This window comes from Mus pahari, chromosome 10 (assembly GCF_900095145.1).
Source record: "Mus pahari chromosome 10, PAHARI_EIJ_v1.1, whole genome shotgun sequence".
Lineage (NCBI taxonomy): Eukaryota > Metazoa > Chordata > Mammalia > Rodentia > Muridae > Mus > Mus pahari.
The window spans coordinates 79,701,158-79,708,881 of record NC_034599.1 but is presented as its reverse complement, the minus strand read 5'-3'; the positions used below and the strand labels follow the sequence as shown (position 1 = coordinate 79,708,881).

Below are 7,724 nucleotides of genomic sequence, written 5' to 3'. Positions count from 1 at the left end.
CAGCAGCAGCAGCAGCAACTCCATATAAACCCAAATAATAATAGGAGGTATAACAAATCTACCCATACATCTAATCCTAGCTCTGATCTAACTTAACCTACCTAGTACTGTGCCACAAATTCTTATCTTAACCTTAAACCCAGCTCTAACACTAACTCCAAGACTAATACTAACCCTAATGACAATCGAGCCCTAACCTTAACCCTGAGTCTAACTCTAACGTTAACCTAAGAAACAATACCAATACCGTTCCTAGTTGGATCCTTAGCCCTGAACTTCAGTCTAACCACATCCTTACCTTTAACTCAAACATTAATCTTAGAAATAAACCTAAAACAGTCTCAAGCCCTAACCCTGTCTAACACTAACCCTAACACCAACAATAACCCTAAACAGAACCTAGCCCAGACGCTAAACCTTACTCTCTATATAGCCCAAACATTAAAACTAAGTGAAAAACTAATCATTAATAATCAATAACACTAACTGCTGTAGTCCTAACCTCCAAGCTCTAACCATAAACCTAATTCTAAATTTATTCCTCACTTAACTCGATTTTTAAGTTTAAATTTAACTGTAATCCTAACTATACTTCTAACTTTAATCTCAAAATAAACCAGAACTCATAATACTTAACTTGGACATAAACACACACACACACACACACACACACACACACACACACACAAAACACTTATATGGAAGCAGTTCTTTCTTCTGTTTGGTTACAGAATTTGATTCACACCTTTTTTTCATGCTGGGTTAATAAGCTTGGCCAGATGTACATTTGTTTTCTCACTTCTTGCTTGCTATCTGAACTATCGATTAAAGAAAGTGCTGGTTTCTGTACTTCCATATTACAGTTCTGTTGGCTTCTCTTATTTTTCTTTGAATTTCTAGAATTCAATTTTTCTTGTTTGTTTGTTTTTGGCTTTCTGAGAGGGTTTCTCTGTGTAGCATCTTGGTTGTTCTGAAGCTCACTTTGTAGACCAAGTTGGCCTCAAACTCACCAGGACCCACCTGCCTCTGCTTCCCGAGGGCTGGAATTAAAGGCATGCACCACCACCTGTGGCCTCTAGTTGATTTTTATTTACATATTTTGCCCCTTTGGACTCATACTTTTGCTGTTGTCATTCAGCTAACCTATCCCCTCAGCGATAGCAAATGTGCTTGTCATCTGATCTTATTTTTTTTCCCCCACCTTTAGTTTTCTTACACCAGAACTCTAAATGTTTATCATTTGCCCTCAGTATGTGTACTTTGTCTCCATTCAGACTGTATTTCAGAAAACAGCATCTTGATTGCTATCTTCTATAATGTTAGATACTTTTTAAAAATCATTTGGAAATTACAGTTTTTAAAAAGATAGTTTAAATGGTTTGCATCTTTATAATAACTGAAGTGGGTGTTTTACTTGAGATTATTTCCTTTGGGTATTTTTGTTGTTGTTGTTGTTCTGTAAAGGTTGATTAATCGGACCTTGATATGTGTATGTTAAAAAATTAAAAGCTGTTAAGAAAAAGACTTAAGGAAACTGTGTGGGGAAACATTTTACAACGTATGCGCAGACAAATGATGTATGCCTTATATCTCTCAAGAACTCTTCCATAGCATTAAATATTTTTGGTAGAGACCATTCGAATTATGGGAAAATCCTGTGCTCAGATGATGCTATAAAATGTAAAAACAAATGATCAATACATATAGGAAGACACCTGAGATCATGGGAGAAGAGGGGAGTAAAAAACGTGATAGTTTGGCAAAGACTTTTAGGCTACTATGCTAGGAGGTCTTGATAATATTTAGCTTGTTGAGTAAGTATCAAAATTGGCACATTAACAGATAGTATTGAAATATGTATTGAAATCTATGCCCTAGCATATTGTATTTCCACACAAGTTTTGAAAAATTACCAGCAGAAATAAAATTATTTTAGTGAAGTATCAGAAGTACACATAAAACTCTATGCAAATGACATTAATCACTGTTATTTAAAAACCATATTAAAGACATAATTAAAATTCTATTTAACATTTTATTCAATGAAGCATAACAAAGTCGTAAACTGTGATGCGAGATGTCCCTTAGAAGCCCTACGTTTGATGACTATTTAGGCATTTGTCTTGAGAAGCCCATACCCACTCTGGGACCCTCTCTCTTTCTAGTACTCATACTTAAATCTTAAGATAAATTCAAATGCTGTTTGATAAAAAATTTTAAATATTTAATTGCCACAAAATATTTGTGTGACCTGTATGCTATACAATGCTTATGCACGATACATAGAAAAATTCAGCCGCACCTCCTTATATTTGTCAGTTAGGACACAAACCCTGTGTTAACATCGAGATTTGGAATACGGGTACATGTAGGAAAATGTCATAACAAAATTCATTTGTTTAAAATCAAATGAAGTGTGATCTGATGGTACAGATCTATTATTATTCTCAGCAGGCTGAGGCAACAGGCACAGGAGTTCAACTCTGTTTGAGAGACTTAAAAAAAAATGGTGTCACAATAAAAAGTCAGAAGAAAATGTCTCACAAAGGATGGTACGTACTCTGGTGGTGAGTCCCTTGCCCAGCACTAGGGAGTCCCTTCCTTCCTTGCCCCCGGTACAATACTGAATACGTAAGCAAATATACAAAAAAGAAAAGGTGAAAAATATTTTTTCCAGATTATGAAAAAGGAACACGTATTATTTCAGTCATAAAAGAAATAATGTATTTCCAAAAAGTGAGCCGGGCCCTGGCAAAGCATTAGAATTTCACTCCCAGGCTGACACATAACTGCTTTTCAGCATGTGATTAAATAGCTCTGTGACTCCCTCTGTGTTCAAAGCCCTCTGGTCACCATACCCACAAGCTACTGACAGTAGATTGAGCTTGTCAGTATTCATACATTTCAAAAAGGGAGCGGTAATTCGCTAAGCCACTCCTGTGTGGTTTCTGTATGTCAGCCCATTTGCTTCTCCCAGCAATGTTAGCACAGTGCCATCTTGACAATCGTAGAGACTGAGAAATCGGAGGAAGTGGTTAAAGAGCCGCCCAAGGTTACATCTTCATTTTTCGACAGGAGACCGGAAGGCATCTCCTCTCTTCCAGGATTTATCTTTCCATCCTCTGTAACTAATCAACTAGAAGCTTCTTTTGATCTTTGATGCTTGTCCTGTGACTTTTACCTGGAATCCGAATACCTTGGGCCCATGAAGTGACTTTCTTATCAAATGCAGTCTCCTGGGAAGTTGCTGCTATAAGACTGCTGTGGCTTATTTCTGCAGCTGGTGCAGATTTGGGGATCATTCTGGAACCCTGGTCAAGGGTTCCTATAGCAAGAGAAGGATGTTCTTGATGGGATATCAGACAGGACCAGAGCCAAAGCTTTAGAAATTGTGCCCAAATGAGTTTTCTTTCTCTTCGATCGTAAGGTTCTTCTGTGCTGTCATGTTAAGAACGTTCACAACTCTAATCTTGTGGCAAAACTTTCCTTGTAAAAGGTTTTCAGTCCTCCAGCTGTTGTCTAGACAATAACCTTGAGCAGCAAAGAACTTGGGCAATAAGAAGTTGCTGCCAGGCCAAAGTAGACTCTTTCTCGACCATTAATCCATGTCTGTCTGTGGGATGACATATCTCTGTACCCCCTTTCCTTTCATAAATGCAATACCCACGTTAATAAGGTTTATTTTGAGAACTAAATAAGATGGCTTATGATGAGTGTGTAACCTTGATTTCCTTCCTTTTTCTGCCATTAACCAGCACTCAGTAGGCACTAACATGTTGGATTTCCCGGAGACACTTTTTATTTTATATTCACTTTTATCAAGTCTGCACATTGAAGGTAAACCAATGGGCACAAGGCAAGATTGGTTATTTAGCCTTCAGCACATTTATTCTCATATTCAATAGCACTGATGTATAATCCGAGAGGGTCAGCCAAACATCTCCTCGTGAGTTAACAGAATTTATTATTAACTTGTCATATTAAGAAGCAAGGCTCAGAGAGCTGTATATGCCAATCGCAGGGCTTAGATACTTTAGTTGTGGGCGGGGAGTGACGTCCAGTCAATGTTCATAAATCTATTCTATAAATGTTTGCTGAGCATGCTCTTTTGAGCTCAGTACAATAAGGAAAAGGGAAATGGGACTCTTTCAATCTCAATCTCAATCTCTGGCAGTTTATAGTCTGCCAGAGGTTTTGGTGAGGCGGGCACACAGATAATTATGCTAAGTAGTCTGTGGTGCAGGAGACAAAAAGGCAAGACAGGAGGGACTTGAATAGCTGATGGAGCCAGGCAGCAGCAAGGCTTCAGAATGCCTCAGGGAAATGCAGGGTGGAGGCCGTCAAGACTGTGTCTGCCAACTCCACAGTTTTTCTTCTCACTGACTTTATGACTCATGTATACAAACCTGAGTCTTCAGATCTATATGCAAATTCACTGAGCTCTTCTGTAGCATGTTCTTACTGCTAACATAACTATCAGTAGCTTTGGGTGTGTTTGTGGGGTCTATGGGTCTGTAATTCAGCATTTTCTGAAAGCAAATGCATACCTATAGGGCTGTGTAGGGCGGTGAACAGGGCACACAGGCTCAGGACCTATTGACCATCTGCTGGAAGCCCAGGGCACAATAGATTGTTTCCATGAAAACTTCATTTTCTTTTGTTCTGCATGAAAATAATATGTATTTTAAAGTTTGTTTCAGGATTAAATCAGATCCTTTTTCATATTTAGATAATTATAAGCCTTTGACTACTGCTAATTCCTTCTGCACACTCAGTGCCTTAATGAGATGGGAAATTTCTCAGGATCCTTATTCTTTCTACTAAGTTGTAAACATAAATGGTTTCAATAACAAAAATGTTAGCTTTTAAGCTCCCCCAAAAAGTAAACATTGACTTAGGAGAGAAAACTTGGGATTTTTCACATTGACAAAAACAGGAAACTCCCTTAAAGAGAAAAATACGGAATGACAGAAGGCAACCGTTCTTGTCCCCTAAGTCGTCTGGATGACAGATTAGAATCAATCAGCTCATGTGTTTGCTAGAGCTTATTTATAGTTTTTCTTTTCTTTTCTTTTCTTCTTTTCCACCGTGTGACCCTCGTCAGTGCCAGCCGCCTACAGGCACGGAGGCCAGGCAATGGTTAGGAGCCACAATTTGCTCTAGCGTGGGATACTATGAGAGGCCTAGGGGGACAAGCCTGCCATCAATCCAAATCCATGCATGACTTACTTATGGTTTCATGGCACCTATCTGTACAAGTCTGACAATAGGGAAGATATTTAATATTCCTTTAGTTTTTCCTTGTTAAAATATGTTCCGAATGAACGTTGAATTTGCCTTCTGATTTTTGTCTTCATGATTACTTCTTGCCTTATTGTCTATCGCCATTTAGGGATTTCTGTGTGCTTATGAATGAGGTAGCTTTGCTGCTTCTAGATTTAAAAGGTCTATCTAAAGTTGAATGGCATGGTTATGTTGGGCTTGGACCAACCATTTACAGCATTCCTTTGCTGAACTTTTTCCTTGGAAAATACTAACTTCTTAAGGGCAGGAGGAGCTGATGGCCACTCTTGAGTTAATTCAGGAGCTGGAAAAAGTCTTTACTACCAATGTTAATATGTAACAATCAATCAATCAATCAATCAAACAAACAAAAACTAATATACAGATTTTCTTGTTAAGTTAAATTAAGTTTTGTTGTTGTTTTGTTTGGTTGGTTTGGGTTTTTTTCAAGACAGGTTTCCCTGAGTAGCCCTGAGTGTCCAGGAACTCACTTTATAGACCAGGCTGGGCTCCAACTCACAGAGATCCACCTACCTCTGTCTCTTGAGTGCTCAGATTAAAGGCGTGCGCCACCACTGCCTGGCTTAAGTTAAATTCTTTTCTTCACCTTATTTGTAAATGGAATGAGACACAGTTTTGCATAGCATAATGTCAAGGTATTAGAGGTGTAGATCCCATGTGGCTGGCTTTTGTTTGATTCTTGTGGGAGGCTAACACATGTTCCTAAGGACCCTAGCCAGAGACTTAGTTCCTGTTTCTGTTTACTCAGAGATGCTGGGTAGTAGAAGACTGGGCGTCCCAAGCGACTCGGAGTGTGGCATGTTGCTTCCTCTAATGATGAGTTTTCTCTAAAATCTCTGTGGGTTTGGCAAAAGCAGCCTCAAATTTAAAATAACAGTCTGAGTTCATAGTAGGTTATTTTTATATGACAGTGTCTAAAGTCAAAATACGTCATGGAACAAACAAATTGAATAATGGGTCTGAGGGCTTTATTAGTCAAGGAAGTGCTTTGTAAGTAGCTATTAACTTGTTTGAGCTGGTTACCAGCTACTGGAACTTGGAGTGGTACCACAGGACTTCAGGCACAGTTAGAAAACATTTACCCATTCTTACAACACACCAGAATCTCCGAGCATCCTTCCACCACACTTTGGAGTCATACTCTTCCAAAAATTCTGAGCAGTAGTCCAGGAGAGGCTCACCATCTTGTCTTCCACAGATTTCCAATCGCATTTTCTTTTTCTCCTCTTTGTCTCAGATCTGAGATTTTAAAGCTTCTATGGAAAAAGTAGGAAACAAACAGTGTCGGAATCAATTAAGTCTCTTCGGAATGAGTTCGGGACATCAAAGAGAGTTTCTGGTTCTATTCCCACTTCTGGTCCTTTGATCTCACTGATTGACAGAAAGTAGTCCAAGTTGTGATACTCCACAAGCGAAATTCTCCTTATGCTTGAGGAAGATAGGAAGAAGTTGGGGCAGGGATGTGGGGTACCTTACCAATGTTCATAAATTTTATCTGAAGACTTAAGAGATATGTTTTCAACCACAGACAGTATATTAAACACGTCGTGGCCACATTTATTGGCTGCTTTTCTCTGCTCACAGTAGCCTTTGTGAGCTCTCCATTTCAGTGTCGTCTTCTCCAGTAGCCTCTTGAACAGGTCCATAGAATTTAATGATGAGCTAAGGGTTCTAGCCCTATTAACAGAACTAAGACTTATCAGAATCAAAGAAAAAGGGAGAGACTGTGAATAATAGAAGTGAGGGTTGACGGTGAAGAAAAGGATGGGAAGACACAAGTAGTTGGTCCGAGTTCCTGAGCCCAGGCTGTACCACTCTAGAGCCTGCTGCCCTCTGTTGCATTCCACACCATTTCGAAGAAAGATCGCCTCAAGCTGATATTGTTGATTGCATCTAGTTACCAAAGAGTCACAGATGTCAGGAACTTGAGGGAACTATGGCTTTCTGACTGCCAGGTCCTATCTACTTCCCAAATGCTGTGGTTTGCTGGGGGCGTCCTTTATACTGACTCCACATTGATAAACGCTAACTGGAATCAATTCAGGAAGGAAATTATTTATGATAACCCTCTGGCTGTGAGGCTCCCTGCTACCCTGAAACAGAAGTTGAAACTATCAGGACGCAAACTGTGTTTTCGTAGCTACGTGAAAAAAAGACCGAGTAGTTTCAGTGGGTCCTAGCTGAAGAAGCTTTTCCTCAGGACACACCCAAAAGGCAGTGGCTTAGCTTTTTCCTAATCATACGCTGTCTTTTCTGTCTCACCCATGCTCTCATTAAACACTCTCCTTGACAAAGTCTCCTTTTTCTTCAAAAAAAGCTCTTTTCTCCCCCTCTTGGTTTGTCTGACCTATTTATTTTGTGTGTGGGTGGTTTTTTTGGGACTCCGCCTGGCTCAAAAATTTAATGACCAAATCTAAATT

At 39.3% G+C, this 7,724-nt stretch overlaps 1 non-coding gene across 1 annotated transcript; it reads right to left on the bottom strand.

The window, feature by feature from the left end:
• Positions 1-5,084: 5,084 nt before the first annotated feature.
• On the bottom strand, positions 5,085-5,220 carry LOC115064889. Its single transcript, XR_003844713.1, has one exon. It is a non-coding gene; the product is annotated as a small nucleolar RNA SNORA42/SNORA80 family (small nucleolar RNA).
• Positions 5,221-7,724: the final 2,504 nt, after the last annotated feature.